The sequence below is a fragment of the Anopheles arabiensis genome, chromosome 3 (assembly GCF_016920715.1).
Source record: "Anopheles arabiensis isolate DONGOLA chromosome 3, AaraD3, whole genome shotgun sequence".
Lineage (NCBI taxonomy): Eukaryota > Metazoa > Arthropoda > Insecta > Diptera > Culicidae > Anopheles > Anopheles arabiensis.
In genome coordinates, this window is record NC_053518.1 from 9,751,916 (window position 1) to 9,775,644 (window position 23,729).

Consider the following 23,729-nt stretch of genomic DNA (forward strand, 5'->3'; position numbering starts at 1 on the left):
AAAAATAAGTAATTATGATCAATTGACAAAGTTTTTTTGCTGTTTCGTTTGGCTAAGTTTGGCACAAAAATTTTTTTTTTTAATTTTACACGATTTTTTTTTAATGCATGGGAGTGTTGACATAGCGACGCACGACAAGCGGCGGTTTGTCAATATGCAATGTACTCCATCACCTGTCTTTCTATAATAGCCTTGATCTCACCACCTGATCGACTATAATAGCCTTGATTCCAACACCTGTTATCATATAATAGCCTTGCACATACCTGTACTTCCTTACCCGGATGTACGCACGTGGAGTGAGCCATTTCTGTTCAGACTGCGGTGTGCTTCGTGTGTAGTAATTGTTTTTTTTGTGCGTGTGTTCCTCTTAAACTGCAAGTAATTTAAGTTCCATGGAAAAGCAAATTGCAAATCGTGACATTGAAGTGCATCAAACAAGGCATTAATTATGTTATTTTTATTACAGATGATTGAGATGAGCTTTCTCCTTATCGATAGACTTTAAGTTCTGGAGCGATAGGTAAGTCCATATGACACAATAAGTTTATTATAAAGGCTTACACCCTCCTTAAAATAAATTGCAATATTAATTCCTTTATAAAATAAATCAAATTAATGTTATTAGTTAATTTAATTATATTAAACTTTATAAATTTATCAACCTTCATTTCTCTAACCACCACCCGGGTATTTTTTTGATCAATATGTTATAATAACTTTTTATTGGAGAATCAAATCGATCCAAACAATTTAGAATGCCTTGAGAACCATGTTTTCAAACAATGGTAAAAATATGATATTTAAACAAATAATATACCTCAAAAAAATTATTTTAGCCTCATATACTTAAAATCGTTTTTTTAAATACCAAAAATAACTTTATGTGGTAATTGCAGCATAGATTCATTCAAATATAATACCCGTTGAATCCAAGTAAATTACCCTAAATATATTTGTGATGGTGTGTTGACTAAAATATTTGTGAATTTGATGAGTCGGCCTGATTTTTTTTAGCTAAAAAGTACCACCATCAATGAAGTGAAGAATGTGATATTTCGATACAGTTCACGCTCGATAATCCGCACTTGACTTTGCGCGGATTATCCAATGACGTTTTGATAAGTTTTTTTAGTTTCTTATTTTCGTCTCGTTCCATGAGTTAATTCTAATATATCATGTATTTTTTTTACAAAGAAAGCTTATATAAAAATAGATTACTTTTTAATAAAGTATCACTACTCAACACTATTTCTTCGCGTGAATTTGGTTGTCAAAAGTGGGGATTGCTGAGCATATACTGTACACGATTTGCTAACTGTACTGAAAAGTCCAAAAGTCCTCAAATGGGTGAAAATCTGAGGAATTTGATTAGCGTGCCGTCACTAATCAACTATGAAAACTCATACTACATGCCATCTTTGGTGCTACCTTACCAAAGAAGCGCCTTTGAGTTATTTACTTCACTCTTCGTTTATCGTACTACTTAGACTAAATGTTCCTTTGAAAACTTCTTTTAAATTAGCGCATCCTTTTTTCTTGTCTTTCAACTTACAATCTAATTTAGCTTCATACAAATAATCGCCCAAGTTCTTGACGGACCGGATTGAAAGCTTTCGTGGGCCTTACGTTAAGGCCGGGCTACATTGATCGTACTCGCAAGTGTAATTTCGATTTTCACTAGCGCATCTGGCGGCCGCTGACCGAAGCAATTTGGCAAACAATTTGGAGCCGCTTCAGAAAATACGTTATTTTTCCATGTTTTTTACTTTAACTCGACTGAAAAAGCTATGCAATTGATAGATAAATATGTTGTGCAAGTATTTCAGCCGTGTTCGCAACGAAAAACGGTGGAAAAACTAATTAATTTTGAGATTCGGCACGACCATTCCCCCGACGACCAAAAAAAGCTTCCACCAGCCGCCACCAGATGCGCTAGTGAAAATCGAAATTACCCTTGCGAGTACGATCAATGTAGCCCGGCCTTTAGACGTTTCTGTTCTGTAGTGTTCTGAGGAAGAAGCATTGTACAAGAATTACACATTTTTCTTTGTTGGCGACATGACACTTGTCAATCGGTTTGAAGGAAGGAATCGGTGGACGGTTTGTGTCGTTTGGAAAACGGGTGCGTTTTTCAGCATGAGCAATAGAAAAATATCCTCTTTGATTTTCCTCAAAAAGTGCATTTCCTATTTGATTGCTATTGCTACAGTTCCCCAGACATTGATATAGACGTTTGATGGTAAACATTGCATAATTTTTCTACGGTCTCCTGAAACTAATTCGATCGGTTTTAGCATCAGGATTGGAACATGAAAATAATGGTTAATTTACTGAATAGAGTATTTATGATAATACCTGTTCCTTCTGCAGTGACCGTTATGACTTTGGACCAATTCTGACCTCTAGATTCGCGTTAGACGAATTCTAACTAAATTGATCTATAATATAGCAAATTATGGCAGGTACGCCATCTGACCCTGTGCACCTCAACCTTCCACCTTCCTCTAATCGGGTTAGACCATGGTTGCCAACCGCGTTAGCAACCGGAGGAAGAATTAGGGCACTAAGGGCATGCGGTTCTTAGGCCCGTGGAAGTGCTCCATCAGATGCAATTTTATCGGAAGGTCTGTCAAATTTTATTGATATTTTACAGATAATATCAGAGATTTTTATTTATTATTTATTCCGTCCGATCGTTGCATCCAATTTTATCTGTCAATGTAATTATGTAGGCTATGTATATTGTATGTTGTATACAGGGGTTCCCATAATTTTTATTTATTTATTCATCGTATCCCATAGATTTTTGTTTCGTTTCCATAATTTATTGGTATCTTCCGAATGGTTATCAATGCAATTGAACCAAAAAATTCTGAGAAATGCCCAAAAAGTTGTGAGAACACACCAAAAACTTATGGGAAGCTACCAGAAAATTATGGGAACCAACCAATAAATCGTGGGAAACCCTGTAATGGTTAAACTATTAACATCAACCAAATAATCGCAATATGAACCGCATTCGCAATGACGGGCACTGGCATGGGCTTTAGCTCGGGCTCGGCTCGCTCAGCGTCGTAGTGAAATTGCCGTAAGTAATAAAGTGTAGAGTGGTAACGTGATCAAACATTTTAAGTGGTGACCCCGACGAGTGAAAAGACAAATTAAATTATCTGTATATGCGTGGGCCGGTCTGGTGGTACAGTCGTCAACTCGAACGACTTAACGACATGCCCGTCATGGGTTCAAGCCCCGAATAGACCGTGCCCCCATACGTGGGACTGACTATCCAGCTACGCTAACAAAAAGTCACTGAAAGCCAAGCCCACTTCACTAGTGGGGTACAGGCAGGCGTTGACCGGTAGCGGTTTTGTGCCAAAAAGAAGAAGAAGAAGATCTGTATATGCGTACGGCAAATTTGCTGTATTCCTATAAATACATAATCATGTAAATAGTTAAAATATAAAAGTAAGATTATTATCCATCAGTATAAAAAACGCGGTTTCTTTTATTTTGAAGCTGCTGATGCTTTGGCACGTATCGCATTAACACAAAAACAAAAAAGCAATCAGTGAAAGCCTGAGTTAAAATAGCTCAAAAATTGGGCAGTAGCATCGCTCCTATATAGTAACGGTACTAGTCACATACGCCTCTGAGACATAACCGTCAGCGAAGAGTTAAATCACGGCACCATGGACAGCTACAATCCACATCGGCATCATCGCCGCCGCATCGCCATCACCATCGTGGTCGAAACTAGTGTTGGGTAAAGTAGCACAATTAAGCGCTGAATGTGAGCATATTGCGAAAATTCCAATTTACAAAACCAACACGCTTTTTTGCTCTCTCAGGTTTAATGGTCCGCTGGGTAGAACGAGAGAGAGAGAGAGAGAGCTTGTAGGTTTTGTTAGTTGGGAGGTTAGCACATTCGCATAGTACCCAACTAACAAAATCAACATGCTTTCTCGGTCTCTCAAGATGGGTAGTATGTTGAGTAGAGCGAGAACGCATGATGATTTTGTTAGTTGCTTTAGCAATACGCCCACAGGTGCGAAAGTGTTAGCACATTGCTAGCACTGCGTAAACTGCACACACTCCGTCAATAGCATAGCACACTTCGATCAGCACTTTCCGCATAATGCGCACTTTGAGCGGTGGGGTGTGGTATGGAGTGCACACAGTTGTTCTTTACCCAACACTACGCACCCGACGTACGCAATGTGCGAAGTGTGCGCTCGAGCACAATTCCCAACACTAGCCGCAACCCGATGACAACGAACGCTTCATCATCGCTGCCGCCTCGAGACAAAATTGTCAGAGCATCACGACCCCCACAAATATGATCGTGAGCCGTTGACCAGTACGTTCACAAACAGAGTGTCCTACCCGTTAAAATAAAGAATGTCTTGGACTGCCAAACAATGTTAATGGTAAATAATTACTTTCTTATCCCGAAATGAAACAGTATATCTTATTTTCATTCAATCAAATGAATTGAACAATTACGATTCACGTTCAGTTTGTTTATAATGAAAGAACTATCATCTTCACGTCTATGAAAGCGAACCTAATTGTTCAAGCCTAGTCCTCACTCAAAAACGTCTAGTCTACAGTCCTGGAAGGCGCAATATGAAACAGTTGTGTAAACAGTATAAATAAATTAATTGTTTGCATTTTTGTTTTTTTTTTTCAAATGACATCATGTAGCCAAAAAATATCTCACTGGTTGTATCAGACTCATGCTCTGGCTTACAAGCCACATTGAAATCAACCAATAAAATGTAACTCCCAGAGCATGGGTTAAAATAGCAGAAATGGCTAGCAACACCAGTATCGGAACAGCTCATGCTCTGGCAGACGAGTAATGAGCTTTACAACAAAAGCAGTGTAACTGCCAGAGCATGGGGCTGAATAGCTCACAGGCTAGGGAGCATGGTGCCCACGTGCAAGAGAGCGTGGCACCAGCTCCGATACTAGTATCGCCAAATCAGGATGGATGCGTGAGCTGGCAGCTATTCGACAACGATAAAGACGGCAATGTCACAGTCATCACAGTCACAGTCTTGCCGTATTGGTGGCTTTTGCTGATATCGAGTGAAGGTAAGGAAAAATACTGTTGTAGCACAACATAAAACTCATTACAGGGTTTCACACTTTATCTCAAGACCGCGGGACCCCTTCCCGAATCTGTCTTGGCCAATGTCAAGACTGCGGTATGATGCTTGGAAACGTTGATGATACCTGAATTCATCGGATGCAATGCTGAATCTGCGGCACATTTCTCGAACACTCTGTGCCGCGCCGAGGACATGCGGTCGAATATTTTTTTACACGTATAATCTTTGTGTACATCAGTCTACTGAAAACACCATATTATTTTTTTGGTTTTTTACCAGAAAAGAGTATTTGAACAATTGGAACTACTTTATTAACACTTTTAAAATATTTTTATTAAAAAAGTATGCATTCATTCATTTTATCTAATTGTCTTTTCTTGGTAAAAACACGAAAAGGATAATTGGGTGTTCCTAATACACTGATGTACACAAAAGTTATACGTGTAAAAAAATATTCGACCGCATGTCCTCGGCGCGGAACAGTGTGTTCGAGAAATGTGCCGCAGATTCAGCATTGCATCCGATGAATTCAGGTATCATCAACGTTTCAGGTACCATCAACGTTTTCAAGCATCATACCGCAGTCTTGGCAATGGCCAAGACAGATTCGGGAAGGATTCCGGCGGTGTTGAGATAAAGTGTGAAACCCTGTATAAACCTCACTATCCGCTAGAGCCATATCGTAACTGTTGTGTTCGGATGGTAATTATGACGCGAACACAATGATCAGACTTAAGACCTATATACATTAACAATTAAAATAGGACATCGCTACACATGTCCGCTCGCAACCAAGCCCAAGATCAAGAGAAAACGATCGGACGATCTGCCAAGCCCTGCACGGCTCTCCGAATTACAAATCTATTCGCATTACTCTTAACAAAAATTACACTTTATTAGCCTAATTGCTGGCCACAACATAAACACATTTCGGAAGTAACACAACACACTACTGCAACACATTAATTATAATACACTAAGCCAATTAGATCTGACCATAAAAACACATCCATAAGAGTTCAGGCCACACCGTTCATATACAAACAATTGTAAAACACTTATTGAAAATACCCGAAACGCGTAACATAAGCTAATTGAATCATTACTGCAGCTAAGTAGAGAACGCATAGCATCTTATATCGCTTTAAATGCAGCATAGACAAAGAACGACTAACGCACACGCTCTTTGGCTAGAACAGTTGAAACTTTCCAGATCGTTCGTAAAAACACTGGAAGCGCAGCATAGCTTTAATTCACACAAAACACATTTTAAAATCAAATGCATGAAAGCCATGTATATCATCTTTTGAGCATAAATAAAACCAACTCCGATCATGGCAGCAAGTCTGATTCGTTCAGATATCTTTATCCGGATTCGTTGTTAGGATAGGACTATTACCCATCCAACATTTATCCACTTATCATTTAAAGAATTCCATTATGTCCCCCTAACTCACCCTGAAACGATCGTCTGGATCGTCTTTGTTTTTAACAAAGTTGATGTTGAAGACTCATGTCAGCGAAATACTGGGCAACCGCGACGTTACTAGATGATAGGTTGTGTCGTATGTACGCTCATCGCATTATTTGGCAACTGTATTCAAACCAAACTTACAGGTTTTTACCAAGAGTTCTCAGAGCTGTTGGACACTTTCTTGACTCTTTCCTACTTGAAATTAACTTAATGTAATGGGGATTAGAAGTTCTAGCACCCTTGTTGGACAAATCCAATAGCATTTTCCAAGGATTTTGTCCAAATAGGGTGCCATAGAGTCCAATTTCCATCATATGAAGTTCACTTTTCATAAGAAAGAGTCAAGGAAGTGTCCCACTACTATGAGAACCCCTGAAAAACCATGTATTACAATTAGTTGGTAGTCTCTTTTCTTCAATAAAATGGACCCTTACCTAGCCAATGCTTGCCGATGTAGTGCTAAAATTTTGAGTTATCGTTAAACTAATTCATGATTTGTTTTTTGTTTTTTTTGTAAGGCCTTTACCCGTAGCAAAAAACTGCAGCTTTTGCGATGCATCGAAAAACACCCCTTGCTCTGGCAGGTAAGTCATATATACTATGGCAATAAAACCCTTACTGCCAGGGCATGGGGTGCAATAGCTGCGGGGCTACGGGGATCGGTGCCGGAGTTTAAGAAGCTGTGGCAGCAGCTCAGGTACCGCTATCGGCAGATTCAGACGCGCGTAGACGCTGCTAGCCGCAATGGCGAAAGTAAGTAAGAAATTGCTTGACGCGCTGTAAATGCATGAAGTAAGGCAGCATAAATCGGACTTTTTTTTTTTATTAATGTTTATTTCAGATCCTAGGTACAGGCCAAAATGGTTCGCGTACGAGGCCATGGCCTTCCTTAGAAGCAGCAGCAGTGGTGCAATGCTGCAGAGAGATGGCCAGGTATGTTGATGAAACAGAGAATGAGTTTCAAAGGTGAAACGATAATGTGCTCTTGTTTTGCAGGTTTCGTACCGGCCAGCAGAGGAAGCTGCCGGATTGGGCAACCCTTTGGCTTCCTCAACGCCTAGGCCTGTACCTAGGGAGGAGGATATGGGGGCGTACGATTTTGGCCCATTGTTTGAGGTGGCAGCTCAAGCAATGAGGCCAAAAAGAAAAAAAGACGCCCCCAGAATTCTGCAGGCCATTATCGACGCGATAGGACGTTTTGAGGACGCTTAAGTGTTAATTTTTTGTTTTGTTATTTATTTATTCATGTATTTATTAATTTCTTTAATAAAAGTTATTGAGCCACTATAGGCCTACACTGTTATGAATAAGCAACGTTTTGTTTTTTGGGCTTGCAAGTACTGGCGTATGGTAGTATATAAGCGATTCAACATTGTGAACTTGTACAGTTGCGTCTCAGGAATAAAAGAACTAACATCGAAGCTTGGTCGTTATTCTTTTTGTTCAAAGTTCGTCGCGTTACATTTCTCTCGGTTGATGGTTTGCTTTTCGTCGTTGTTTTAACATACACAACTTATATTATACTGAATGGGCGAAAGGTTTAACCAAAGACAAAACAAACATATTTACAATAATATGCGCTTCGATATAGTATTTTAAGTTTGTTTACACTAACATTAGAATTTACAGTGCAATTTGTAGAAGTATAAGCATTAATCATTGTTGTAATCGGGTCAATTGACCCAAACATGTTAGCATGTTCAGGAATGAACAGGGGTGTCAATAAAACCGCAAAGTAGGTTACGTAGAAATACACACTGTGCCGTCATTCGTCTGTGTTGGAGAGACTCCAGTCCGAAAAGGATGCACCTGGTGCGGTAAGATGATGGGTAAGTATAATCGCGAGACCAAGGCAAACGATTTAACAATGCGCACAATCTATAATGTACTGCTGTGTAGGAGTCCATAAAACACTCAAAGATCATATGCACGATATCACAATACATATATTTAAGGCTGAAATGGGTCTTTGAAATCTTCACCAACAAGTCAAATTAAACCTAATAAGCGGTTCGCTTTGCAAATACAGAGCTCGTAGTAATCTTTAAACGTTAACCAGCCGTCTAATTGCACGCCTAAATTCACGCACAGAGTTAGTTATTGGAACTGAAATGTCGGCAATTTTAAAGTTCAGTCCAGTATAGTATTCTTCAGTATAGTACCGTATTGGAAATCTTTTTCTCGAGAACGTAATCACTGCGAATTTGTTGATGTTGACACCCAAACGATATAGTTTGCACCAAGAAGGGAAGCTATACAGACAATTCTTAAGTCTCAAGCAGTCATTAGTATCCGAAACAGGCGTAAACATCTTGGGATCGTCGGCATGAAGTAATGTATGGCAGTTCGGAAGCGCGTAGATGATGTCGTTTATAAATGTTAGAATAATCAGTGCTCCACGAACGATTCCTTGTGGTGAATGGGAAAATGCTCCCGAAGCGCTGGTGAAAGGTGTCGAAAACGGGGCGTTTAATTTAACCTCCTGTTGATGAGATAGCTTGACATTGAGATAACTCGAATCCAGCATGAAAATCAGTAAAGGTAGTGTCGACTTGTTTTCCGTTGTCAAGCGCTGGAAAGCAGGAACTCAGCAAAGAGACAAGATTTGTGTCGATACTACTAGATAACCGATAACCGTATCTACAACACAGAACTTATTATAAACCTTACCATCAGCTATTGTAACACACTTACTGGAAAGTCAAACCAAACTATTGCAACACATTCATTATAACACACTCAACAAATCAGATCGTACCAAAACAACACACCCGGAAGAGTTCAGGTCACACATTTCATATAAAAACAATTGTAAAACACTTATTGAAAACACCCGAAACGCGTAACATCAGCTAATTCAAGCATTACTGCACCTAAGTAGACAAACAGAGAACACATGGCAACTTACAAGCTCAGCGACGAAAACATCCATTCTTTAGTAACAATAGTTGAAACCCTCTTTCGCAACACAGTAAAACAGCAGCATAGGCATACATCGACAAACACCTCTCACCAATTGAATGTATAAAATGTTACTTACTTATCTGGCGCTACAAGCGCTTTGCGGTCTTGGGTCGGCCTCAGGAGTGTATAAATTGTTACTAATAAAAATTACATTTAATTAGGACAAAACTAAATTCTTATTTTGAGTAAAAATAAAACCAATTCCGAACATGGCAAGTCAGATTTGTTCAGACTGCCAAGATAGCCCGTTACCCTTCCTAAAACTTCGCCTTCCAACTCATTCAGGGAGTTTAATTATGTCCCCTACTCTAAGGCGGCAAGGCTTTTAAATTTAAGCGTTTCCAGCAAGGGAAACCACTACCGGGTTTCCATGATCGCCTGCCATGGTCAAATGCCGGGTTTAATCAGTCCGCTTGTCAGTTAAACATGGAACTACAGCGAAGTATCCAAAAATTCATCATACTACACTGTTATGTTATGTGACTATGGTTATTTATTTACATTTTTATAACTCATCACGGTAATCAATAACTAATACGCACAATGAACAAACACTTAAAAATATTCAAGTGCAAGATGCAATATTCAAATGAATTCAAACCTAGCATGGACTATCTTCCCGTAGCTATGAAGGATTGACTATCCGGCTGCGTGGTAATGAATTAAGTCTCGCAAGCCTTTATGGGTTGGCATTTTCGCGAAGGATGCTATACCAAATAGAAGAAGAAATATAGTAATGTAAGTAAATAACTTTTCAAAGAAGCATTTGAGAGAAAGTACCAGAAAATTAGAAAACAAAACACGACTACATGTCGTGATCGTCACACATTTTAAATATTTATTTGGTTCGTATTATCGTATTTTTATTCAATTCTTACGCTCAACCGATCTCGTTGCGATTAACCATAAGACTGGCTCCCCAATGAGACATTTTGGTCCTAGCTTGAACTCGGCTGTCTTGCTTTATCTTCTCTACCGCACCTGCCTGCGCTCATTTGCGAGCGTTCAAATATACTCTCCCGATTTCATGTTCTCGCGAATTGCCTGCTGCTGTAAGAATGTATGAGTGAATGTGCAGCGTTTTTCTCTATGCTTCCTCTTCTCCCCCCTCGTGCGTACTCTCTTCTTCCATCGATCCGATGCGCGATTCCTGATTAGACCGCGCAATAACATTTTTAAGGTTCCGTCGCAATGAGATACTTTACGAAAATGTACACAGCATTTCGATTGAGTATCTGTGGTCCACACGGAACGCCGATACCCCCAAACTTCTTCTTCTTCTTCTTTGGCGCACCCCCCAAACCCATACCCCCAAACACCACCGGAAAATAACAAATTCTCGATATTGGCGGTGTGGTGGGGAGTGATGGTGAATGTGTCAGTCTCCTCCCTCTCCTCATCATTCAATTATATTTAAACCACTTGCTACATCTCTTCCCCTTTCCCCCCTCTCCTAGAACTCATACAAGGGGAAGAGAGGGAGGAGCATCAGCTTTTTGCTCTCTCGCAAAAAATAAGTCCAAAATTGTCTGCCATTGGGTACCAGTATGGGTACTGAGATAGGGCCCCATTTCAGGTCCATAGTTATACCCATTCATCGCGCGTTCTGGTCGTTTGGGTCGCTTATTTCTCCCTGTCGCCTGACTCGTCTACTCTCCCTGATCTCACGATCTCTCTCTCTCTCCGAGTTTACTCTCTCTCGATCCGAGCTACCGCTAGCTACCGGTAGACGTCCGTCTCCCTTTCCGCGAGCCTTCTCCATCTGTATCTCTACTTTCTCTCATCCTCATTTTTGCATGTCTCAATATTTTGTCGCTCTCCTTGATTTCACTTAACTTCTCTCGCATCCTTGATCCCCACAGTACACATGACGGTTGATGTTATTTGCTTATTTATTTATTTATTTTTTATTGTTTTTTTTATTACTTAGTCACCGCAGAAACATTCGGAATGGTAGCCTCATGAGGAATTTTGACGTCCTGTGCAACGGCTCTCGACAGGAGAGCATTAATTTGCTGCTGTAGCACCACTACCGTATCCGTCTACATCGCCAACGGCTGCAACGGAACCAGCGAGTGCAGCACATCGGCTCGAAACGCCTATCACGGATTTTTTTTTTGTTTTCTTTCATAGAGACTTTGAGCCGATTGGCCTCATTTGCATCTCTTAATCGGTGAATTAGTTCTAAAACTTGAGGTTATAGTTTTGAGGTTATAATGAATAAACTGATCACGTTTTGAATTTGAATGTTTGTTGTTCTTTACCTTTTTGATGCGCATTTAGTATTGTTGAGAAATTGGGTTTCACGTTTTTTGTCCCACTTTGAACGTTCTGGATTTTTAAAGTATGCTTTATTTAGTACACATGCTACAAATCATTCCGAAGGAGACAGTTAATATTGCGCGTAGAAATGGGCGCCGAAATAAACTAATGTATCCAGCAGAAGACCAAGACGGGATTGAAATGAACTGGCACTGCGGACTTTTAGTTAAAGGTAAACGTTGAGATGTGGATCGGTGGAGTAATGGTGAGAGTCGTGATCGATGCACATTTTTTTCGTTCACAATATAATAAACTTCACTTTTATTAAAATTTGTTCTTTTTTTTAACTTTATTTCTTCGATTTCGATTTCTCCCCACAACCTTGCTACAATCGCTCAACCACAAGACTGACGTCCGTCCTCTTGCAACTTCCTTTTCTTTGCTGTGTGGTGTTCGCCTGTTCAAATTAAGTGAATTGGGAAGGACAGCTTTTTCTCATCACTTGAGGTCTGCGATATTAAGGGTTAATTAGGGTCTCAAGTAGATGGTTAGAGAGCTTAGGAGATAACGGGAGAGTCGGGCAGGACACGCATAACGAGCGCGAGAAATGCGTAGCCTCGCGAAAGTGCGTAGGTGCGTGAGAAAGGACAGGTGCGCGAGAAGGAATAGGCGCGCGAGCGTAAGGCGAGAGAGAAGGTATAAAAAGGAGCATCCGATCGGATAAGCTCTCTTTCTTAATACTCCGGTATACCGCGACAATACTGTTCTCCTGCGCACGATTAAGATAATAAAGTGAATATAATTGTAGAAACTTACAAATTGGTGACCCCGACGTGATCTGAAGGGTGTCGTGAAAAGTGTCGTGATTGGTGCAACAAGTGCTAAGTGCATGGCTAATGGATAGAGGAAACGACAACCGTCGTCGCTAACGCACATCACGGTCCCACCTCTTCAGCTGTTCACGTCCCTGTTATCATCGTGCTGCAGCGCAGGACTGGAGTATAACGCACACGGACACATACACTGCGTGTCGGAACATTAAGGAGAGTGCAACGCGTTACCGCGTGGACAGTGTTTTACCGCTACTACAAAACCTGTCAATCCAACGTACGGGGTGAATGCCATCGTGAAATCCGCGTTTCGGACCATGCGGTAGCCCACATTGTGAGTGTCGCAAAGGAAACCACTCACGGGTTTTTTTTTCTCGTTTACGGATGGGAAGAAGCCAGCCCTCCGAAAACTGACGAGTGTCACACGGGACCACGCCAAAGCAGCAATATTCCCGTGTGAAGAACGAGGCATAGGAAGTAACGCGATCTTCTATTTGGCAAACCACGTGACGCAGCCATCGCGATCTTCTATTTGGCAAACCACGTGAAGCAGCCATCGCGATCCTCTATTTGGCAAACCACGTGACGCAGCCATCGCGATTTTCTATGTGGCAAACCTCGTGAAGCAGCCATCGCGATCCTGTATGGTGGAAACCACATGCAGCAGCCATCTCGATCCTCTATGTGGAAAACCACGTTAACCCATCGCGCAGCAGAAATCGAGCTGTGTAAAACAACGGTAAGCAGCATAAGATGACGTGCCAATCATTCGACGGAACATCATAGTGAACGAACGGACGCAGATTTCAACTTGAACCAACGTGCGGAACATCGTGGATGACGAGTGCAGCTTTTTACGGTGCAACATCGTGGATGACGTGTGCAGTTTTTCGTCGGCGCAGCCATCGCAATAACGTGTCGAGATTTTCATCGGCGCAGCATCGTCTTTGCTGCATGAACCACAACGCCGCAGCCGCTATCGAGAACAACGAGCTGAGAACCTCGTGGTGACCTACCGGCTGCTGACGCTATACGCCACGATATCGGTGAGCTCGTTCCTTTATTTTATTTTATCTTTTCTCTTATTATAACGTATTTTCCCGCGTTCCATCATTATATTATTATCGTATATACTATTGCGTTAAATATTAACATGCATTACATTTGAATTTGCCGACCTATTTATATATATGCATATTTATACATATTTCACAATCGTTTCGTGATACGTCATAAACATTTCAAACAAAAATTTTTTTTTCATCATAATACGCAATTTTCATCAAAAAAAAAAAAATTCAACTCAATAGTGTAAGCATTTTAGAGAGAATTAGGTACATTTTTTTTATTAGATAGGGAATATTCTGTGAACTCAAAATGTCAAAGAACGAAAGTGATGATAAAAATGCTGGTCCCAGTGCAATTCCGGGGCGAGCCGCGGGGCCGTCATCAGTGGCGGGAACGATGGAACAAGAAAACTCTCATTTGGCCATAGAAAAAATTTCCACAAAATTGCCTTGTTTTTGGGAAGACGCTCCAAGCGCATGGTTTGTGGCAGCAGAAGCTGAGTTCGATATTTCAAACGTTACAAGGGAACGCTCGAAATATTCTCACGTTCTAAGCGTGCTCCCGAAAAACGTCTTGCCGAAAATAATGGACATAATAACTATGCCATTACCAAACAACCCGTACTCACATTTAAAAAGTCAACTTCTAGAAAGGCTTAACGCGAGTGAAGAACAACGAATCACTCAGTTGTTGTATCACGTACAAATGGGTGATCGTAGTCCGTCTGATTTTTACAGACACATGGTTCAGCTGGCAGGTGATTCTGCAAACCTCACTTCCGAGCTTATTCGTAAGCTTTGGTTATCAAGATTGCCAAAAACAATGGAAGTAGCGCTCATTGCCATCGGAAACCGAGAAATCAATGAGCTAATTAAAATCGCAGACAGGGTGTGGGAAGCAACCCAAGCCGGAGCGGTATCATCAATCGCAGGCGTTTCTTCTAGTGAAAGCTCGGGAAGAAATCCCTCGAATGAAACTGCAATATTGCGACAGGAAATTTCTGAACTGCGTAGTATGCTAAGGAGAATTTCCTTCCAAACAGGAAATAATAGAGGAAGACAGCGAGAAAGATCTCAGAGCCAAAAACGTGCAAGAACACCATCACAGGTTCGGAAGCACCCCATGTGTTATTTTCATTTTCGGTTTGGCGAACAAGCACGACGGTGCCAAAAACCCTGCAATTTTTCACAGCAAAAAAACTAATTTGCTCAACGGCAGCGGCGGGCAACCCGAGAGCAATATTGGGCTCCTCTCGTCTTTTCATTGACGATGAAAAAACAACATTTACCTTCCTTGTAGATACAGGAGCCGACGTGTCCGTCATACCGTACAATCTTTTTGGAAAAGTCATCAAACAAGCTGAACACCAACTAGTAGCAGCTAATGGTAGCCCTATAGCTACTTACGGAACCAAGTTGCTACAGTTAAGTCTTGGACTTAGGAGAGTGTTTTCGCACTGTTTCACACTTGCTGAAGTGAATCGACCAATCATTGGGGCTGATTTTTTAGCGAAGCACGATTTGTGGGTCGACTTAAAAAGAAAGAGGTTGATCGATCATCTTACAGGACAAGAAACGATCGCAACGATCGCTTTGGTGGATACACCTACCCCCAAAAACTGGATGATTGAATCGAGCATATTTGGTGAAATTTTTAAAAAATATCCAACTTTAGTGGATCCACCAGATTATAAAAAGCCAGTTAGGCATTCGATAGTACATAACATCGAAACCAAAGGAAGCTTACCATTTTCTAAACCACGACGTCTGGATCCGAAAAAGCACAAGATTGCTCAAGCAGAATTTCAACACATGTTGGATCTGGGAATCTGCAGAGTGTCCTCGTCGTCAGCTTCGTCACCGCTACACATGGTACCCAAACCTGATTCAGATTGGAGACCTTGCGGCGATTATAGGCGTTTAAATGCCATCACAATACCTGATCGTTATCCGATCCCGCATGTGCAGGATTTTACGATGAACTTGGATGGTTGCAAATTTTTTCTAAGTTGGATATCATTCGAGCGTACCACATCATACCTGTTGCCGAGGAAGACATCCACAAAACGGCGATAACCACGCCGTTCGGGTTATTTGAATTTCTAAGGATGCCGTTTGGCCTCAGAAATGCAAGCCAGTGTTTTCAACGACTCATGAATAATATTTTTCATGATTTAGATTTTGTGTTTGTATACATAGATGACATTCTGATAGCTAGTTCGACGCGTGAATCCCATTTAGAACACTTGCACATTGTTCTAAAACGTTTAACGGATCACGATATAAAACTTAAGCCATCAAAATGCATTCTTGGTGTGAATCAAATAGAATTCCTCAGCCACACCATTTCGGCGAAAGGGATAACACCATCGCCAGAAAAAATAATGGCCATTCGAGATTTTCCTTCACCATGTTCGGTGAAACAGCTTCAAAGAGTTTTGGGAATGGTGAATTATTATCACCGCTTCATTCCTAACATTTCAGATAAGCTAAGAGTGCTTCACCAGTTAGTAAAAGAGCACAACAAAAATAGGAAAATCAAATTCGAATGGTCTGACGCTTGTGAACAAGCACTAAATCAAATAAAGGATGAACTTTCAAACGCTACCATGCTCGTGCATCCGAAAAGTAATGCTACTTATACACTAACAACAGATGCTTCTAGTGTTGCTGTAGGGGCAGTATTACAACAAACTAGCGAAGGCATTTTGGAACCTCTTGCGTTTTTTTCTAAAACTATGACGCCCACGGAACAGAGGTATTCCACATTCGATAGAGAATTGCTCGCTATTACTCTTGGGATAAAACATTTCCGACATTTTCTAGAAGGTAGATCGTTCACGGTTTATACAGATCATAAACCATTGATCCATGCCCTAAATTCAAAAACAGAAAAATCCCCAAGACAATGCCGACAACTAGACTTTATTTCACAATTCACAACGGATATAAAGTACATTACTGGCGAGAGCAACGTTGTGGCAGATGCGTTATCTCGAATAGGAGAAACCAACGAAATCACAAACTTCACATATGAAGCAATTGCAAAGGAACAACAAAAAGACGAACAGCTAAAACAACTATTTGAAGACTCAAATAGTCAGGCAAACTCAAATTCAAATTAAATCAATTAATATTGGATAAAAACAAACTAGTATTCGAGTCGTCGACTGGACAGAATAGGTTGTATGTTCCTCAATCTCTAAGAAAAAAAACTTTCGCCAACCTACACAACCTATCCCATCCGGGTATTCGCGCATCACGCAAGCTGTTATCCGAAAGATTTTTCTGGCCGTCAATGAACAAGGACGTAGGAAACTGGACTCGTTCGTGTGTTGGATGCCAAAAATCTAAAATTGGTCGTCACACTCGCTCGCCTTTGGAAGCATTATCCGTTCCAAAAGGGAGATTTGAACATGTGCACATGGACATCGTTGGTCCATTGCCACCATCCGAAGGAATGAGCTACTTACTGACCATTGTTGACCGTTTTACACGTTGGCCGGAATGCTATCCGATGCCTGATATGTCGGCTAAAACGCTAGCTGAAACATTTGTAAGGAATTACATTCCAAGGTTTGGTTGTCCATCTACAATCACAACCGATAGAGGCAGACAGTTCCAGTCAAAACTGTTTGAAGAACTAACAAAGTTGTTAGGAACACATCACATTAAAACGACTGCGTATCACCCTCAATCCAATGGAATGGTTGAAAGATTCCATCGACACTTAAAAGGAGCGTTAAAAGCCTGCGAAGACAATACGCATTGGATTTCTCGATTGCCACTGATTCTGCTGGGCATTCGAGTAGCATACAGAGACGCATTAAAAGGCGCTCCAGCAGAAATGGTATATGGAGAAAGTTTGCGACTTCCTTCCGAAGTATTTTCACCCTCTGCTGCAAAATCCGTCGAGGACGTACCCGAATTTGTTCAGGATTTTAAAAAAGCGCTAAGGCACATTGACCCATGCCCACCAAAACTAAATGATACAACACCGGTTTACTTACCAAAACACCTTCAAACCTGTAAACATGTTTTCGTACGGGTAGATAAAGTGAGAACGGGTTTACAAGCACCGTATGAAGGACCTTTTGAGGTAGTTCGACGGTGCAGAAAATTTTTCACGGTTAAAATCAAAGAAAAAAATGAATCTATTTCGATTGACCGCCTCAAACCTGCTTTCGAAATGGAGGGTGTCTCCAAAACAGGCAAAACCACAAATAGCCAAAAGAATGTTCGCTTTGCGAAAAACTAAATGAAATCTCAATTTAAGAGACAAACACTCTCACAATTCTTTTTCCATCGCGACTCCGTCACTGGTGGGGGGTTCTGTGGTGTTCGCCTGTTCAAATTAAGTGAATTGGGAAGGACAGCTTTTTCTCATCACTTGAGGTCTGCGATATTAAGGGTTAATTAGGGTCTCAAGTAGATGGTTAGAGAGCTTAGGAGATAACGGGAGAGTCGAGCAGGACACGCATAATGAGCGCGAGAAATGCGTAGCCTCGCGAAAGTGCGTAGGTGCGTGAGAAAGGACAGGTGCGCGAGAAGGAATAGGCGCGCGAGCGTAAGGCGAGAGAGAGAAGGTATAAAAAGGAGCATCCGATCGGATAAGCTCTCTTTCTTAATACTCCGGTATACCGCGACAATACTGTTCTCCTGCGCACGATTAAGATAATAAAGTGAATATAATTGTAGAAACTTACAACTTACTTCGCCCGGCCTGTCTTGCGCTTGACGCTCTTTCGCCCTTTCAAGCAAATTGCTTGATTAATTCAATTTTATGTTTTGTATATTATTATTAGCCGTTCCTATCAATATTAATCCTTCTAATTCAACTGATATATTAGTTTATCCCCTACTTATTTTTTTGTCATAATTTTTTATTACTTTTTTATTATTATTATTCAATCGCTGTCCTATCTCAATCCCTACAGTGAGCTCTCTGGAGCGCACCCACGACTTCATCACTACTTCGGATATTGGGGGCTTTTACGATAGCAGCTGTATGTTTTATATGGAGTTTAACATTTGGCGGTTGAAATAATGTGAACACTTCATACAAAACAACACGCAAAACTAGCCTCACTATATTAGCTTAAAAATATGTAAAAAAAACGCAGATTCTCATGAAGCCAAATTAAAGCAAGGCGTCGAATTGTAGTTTAAAACTTATTCTCTTTAAAATAAAATAAAATTATTCGCCACAGATAAAATTAACATATAACAATTAATACAAGCGTATCACGCACGTCTGGCCTTTTTCGCTGTCCGTATGAGAGAGCATCCATTCATGTATAGATTTCTCGCATCATACACAAGAACGATCACTGACTGTCTCTCACGTGCGGCATATTTTCATATTTTTGTCAAATAAAAGAGTAAATAAAGAGTGTACGCATATTTTTATAAATTAAATTTAAAATGTGTCCCAAGGTCTGAAGAAAGAGTATTGAACCATGTATTGTTGAAAAATATCTCCTGTGCGGTAAAAAAAGTCATTTTGATTACTCTTTTATTTGGCATAACGTCCTACGCGAACATGCCGGCCTATACAGGCTTTGGTGACTTAAATCATTACCACGTAGCCGGATAGTCAATCCTAGCTACGGGGGGACGATCCATTATAGGCTTGAACTCATGACGGACATATTAATGAGTCGTTCGAGTTGACGACTGTACCACGGGACCGCCCCAATTGGATTTTAGAACCCATTTTGATTACTCATAAACTCCTAATTTTGTATTGAATTTGTTCGCTAATACCGGTCATTTGAAGCGCTTCCAAATAGTTGCTACTGTTACAACGGCTTCTATAGAATATATTCGAATATATTCGAGTTGTGCGGATTCCTCGGGAACGCACAAACCGCGGAACTCGGGAACCGAATTCACCCGAACCCGAATCGACAGATCGTTCTACGAAGAGAACCGGAGATCGTTGACCGTCCGGACAGAGCAGACCACCTTTTTAACGTGTCATAGTGTTTGTCATAATTTGTTTTTTAATGTGTTAATAAATAAGTAATAGTACTAAAGAACACAAAAAGTATAAAAAATAAATTTAGTATTAAATTAAAATTAGTATTAAATACTTGTGGACTATGTGCTCTCGATTCACCTAATGGGCTGCTGTAGCGCTTGCTTTGCGTATGTTTAACGTGTCGATTGTTTTCGTGAAGTGTAATACAATTGTTTTTGTGTGAACGGTACGGCCTGAACTCTTGCTAAGTAGATTGCAATGGTGTGATATGGATTTGTGAAGTGTGTTACAATGAGTATATAATAGCTGATAGTGTGTATGTCAATAGAACATCAAACGATGTTCTACTGTAGTATAAAAGTTTTAACGTGCGGTGTTGGTGTAGAAGAGTCCATCAAAAATGGCGAAGGTTTGTTACAAGACGCTAGGTGCGCTGCAAATGCAAGAAATGAGACATATTAGTGTATCGTTTTAGGTGTTTATTGCGGGTCTGAGCTCTAGGCTTTCGTGATATACTTACGAGCTGATAACTGTCCTCCAGGGCGACGTCGAATAGACGAATCTTTCCAGAGCAACGTTCAGGCATATCCATGAAACAGTGCCTTGCGGTAAAAGTGTAAAGCCGCAAATGGAACTCATACTACAAGATGACGAGCGACACGATGTTGGCTGGCTCATTTATGCAGCTAGTGGTTGGTTAAAGAAAGGATATGATTTAGAAATGATAAAAAATGTCAGCCAAAGCACAAATGCTCGTATAAGGTGTGCAGTGCAAGGAATGAAGTAAAAATATTATAGTATGGTTAGAGTTAAAACTTACCTCGGAATTCGAACTTCAGGGTAGCGCAGATTCGAGCTTTAGATCTTCGTAGTACGCTTATACGTGGCGATGACGTTTCTGCAGGAGACAATCGACGAACCTGTGCAGGAGAAACATCCCATTGCCAAGGAAAATATCTCATCGCTTTTATTGAGAAGAAAGCGATAATGAGTTTAACATCGTGTTATATCTCAACCCAATGGCCCCCTAGATGGCCAAGAATGGCACTCAAATGAGGCTGTATGTCGAAGTGGGCGTGCGAACTATAGGGATGTCGGTTAACGCGCAATCCACGCGATTTGTGAGTGCCGATCAGAAGAGATTAGAAAGGTCGCGATGAAAGTTTGGCCCCAACCATGTAATAACAAAAAAGGGGACAATCTTCTTTCTGCCTGAGTCAAAATATACGAAACATTGGCCAGCAGTTGATGAGAGATGTGAGACGCGAAAAATATCTATGCTATGCTAAGTGGTAAGTGATCCTAAGAAGATAGAAGAGCATCTAAATAATGCTTATAAACTGTGCTTTTTATGTACGTCAATTTCATCAGATGCGATCTTCGAACTTCGTCCTCGAATTCCAAACGTTTTTTTTTTTTTTTTTTTTTTTTTACATGGAGAATTAAATCTTTATGACTAACCTACGTGGGGGACGTAGAGTGGGGGACTCACGACACTAAGCGTGCCGCGTTACCGCCCTAAACGCACTCCATGTGCCTCTTTCTTCTTAACCCTCCGGCCCCATTAGGCAGCAGGGAGAAGGAAAGGCAAAAAGCCAATCTGCAAACCTTTAAGGCTACATTCGGCGAGCACAACTTGTACTCCACTAGGTACACCCCCCGATGTACCCTATTAGACCCTCATTAACCTGACTCCACCGTAATGATACGGCCCCGTATATTACCGTGTGATAGGTCACGGTACACGGGTCACTGCCGTTCAACCACCGGCACTACCCAAGGAGGGACAAAAAAGGCTATTGATAGCCATGATATCGGAACACCTCATGCTCTGGCAGACGAGCCATGCGCTCTAGAACAATAGAAGTGTTACAGCCAGTGCATGGGATAAAATATCCGGCAGGCTAACCACAACGGTGGCTATTTGCCGGGAAGTGTGGTACCAGCTCCGATACAACTATCGCCAAATCAGAATGGCTATTTGCCGGAAGGTGTGGTACCAGCTCCGGTACAAGTATCGACAGAACAGGATGCGTGAGCTGGCATCTATTCGCAAAGGCGAATGTAAGTAGGAAGTTGCTTGACGCGCTGTAAAGATATGAAGCTGAATTTTGATCCTTTTTTGAGTGATCTCGAAGCTCGGATGCGGCACAAAATTAGTAAAGAGCGACTGGCAAATGGAGCAGGCGTTTTTTGCCGATGCCAAAAAAGGATATTGATAGCCTTGGTATCGGAACACCCCTTGCTCTGGCAGCCAAGCCATATGTATTATGGCAATAAAAGCCTTACTGCCAGGGCATGGGGTGCAATAGCTGCGGGGCTACGGAGATCGGTGCCGGAGTGCAAAAAGATGTGGCAGCAGCTCAGGTTCCGCTATCGGCAGGTTCAGATGCGCGTAGACGCTGCTAGCCGCAATGGCGAAAGTAAGTAAGAAGTTGCTTGACGCGCTGTAAATGCATGAAGTAAGGCATCATAAATCGGACTTTATTTATTAATGTTTATTTCAGATCCTAGGTACAGGCCAAAATGGTTCGCGTACGAGGCCATGGCCTTCTTAAGAAGCAGCAGCACTGATGCCATGCTGCAGAGAGATGGTCAGGTATGTTGATAAAACAGAGAATGAGTTTCAAAGGTGATACGATAATGTGCTCTTGTTTTGCAGGTTTCGTACCGACCAGCAGAGGAAGCTGCCGGATTGGGCAACCCGGTGCCTTCCTCAACGCCGAGGCCTGTACCTAGGGAGGAGGACATGGGGGCGTACGATTTTGGCCCATTGTTTGAGGTGGCAGCTCAAGCAATGAGGCCAAAAAGAAAAAAAGACGCCCCCAAAATACTGCAGGCCATTATCGACGCGATCGGAAGATTCGACGACGCGTAATTGTGTGATGTTTTTGTTAAGTTTAGTTTGTTGGTCTATTTATCTATTTACAAGTAGAAGCTGCAGCCGGACCAGTAATGGCTGCTGCGAAATGGAGGCCAGCGGACCACATAGCGGCTAGGCAGGTATGGCCAAAAAAACTACCCTCTTTTTCAGGGAAACCGCGAGAGTGGCCATAATTCCACAACTATTTTGTGGAATCAACAAAAGCCTGCGGACTTTCTCCAGTCGAAAATGCAGCCCGGTTAGAAGAGTGTCTCACAGGACCTGCACGAGACGCTGTCGAAGGATGGCTCGATAATCCTAATTCAGTGCCGCTCGTGATCAAAACGCTGCAGCGACTGTACGGGCGACCTTCACTCGTCGTGAAGGATCTGCTGGAAAAGGTACGGCGCACAGCAGCACCCAGGCCAGAACAGCTACACGAGCTCATCACGTTTGGACTGGCGGTACTACATTTGTGCGACCATCTTAGCAACGCAGACTTGGCACATTACCTCTCTAACCCGGAGCTGTTAGAAGAACTGGTGGAAAAACTACCTGCAACGAGACAGTTAGAATGGGTGAGATACAGCAAGAAATACCTACATCCAACATTAAAGGAGTTTGGCATGTTTATGGACAAGCTGGTTGACGAGGCTAGTGCAGTCACGAAGTACGTTCAACCGAAGGCCAATGTACATCGCCCAGCACATCGCATGCACGTGCATAGCTGTGCAAGTAGTGAAATGTCTGTTGTACTAAGCACACCACCTCGCGAGAGACAAACACCTACACTCGAAATTCCTTCGACACCGTGTCACCTGTGCAAGAACACGGGTCACAAACTAAGAGAATGCGAAGCGTTCAAGCGCATGTCTCCCGTGGAACGTGTTGAGGCTGTGACACGGATGAAGCTGTGCCGCAACTGCCTTGCAAATCACGGAACGAAGCCTTGTCGGTCGAAATTCTCCTGTGGCGTCCCGGGTTGTGGTGAACGGCATCACAGCTTATTGCACCGGTTGATGGAAGGGGCGACCGCCCAAACAGCACAGTGTCAAACGCATCAACATAGTGCGAATTCAACTCTGTTTCGTGTAGTGCCCGTGACGGTATACAATGGGAACAGGCGAGTTGACACGCACGCATTTCTCGATGAAGGATCATCATTGACG

The 23,729-nt window shown here is 41.7% G+C and overlaps 1 long non-coding RNA gene across 2 annotated transcripts; it reads left to right on the plus strand.

Annotated features, from left to right (window-relative positions):
* The first annotated feature begins 282 nt into the window (after positions 1–282).
* Positions 283–22,533, plus strand: LOC120902834. Of its 2 annotated transcripts, none has more exons than XR_005739488.1 (6): positions 283–381; positions 470–523; positions 4,708–5,100; positions 7,110–7,344; positions 7,433–7,524; positions 22,360–22,533. It is a non-coding gene; the product is annotated as an uncharacterized LOC120902834 (long non-coding RNA). The 2 variants fall into 2 exon arrangements; XR_005739489.1 differs by lacking the exon at positions 22,360–22,533 and adding an exon at positions 7,588–7,826.
* Positions 22,534–23,729: the final 1,196 nt, after the last annotated feature.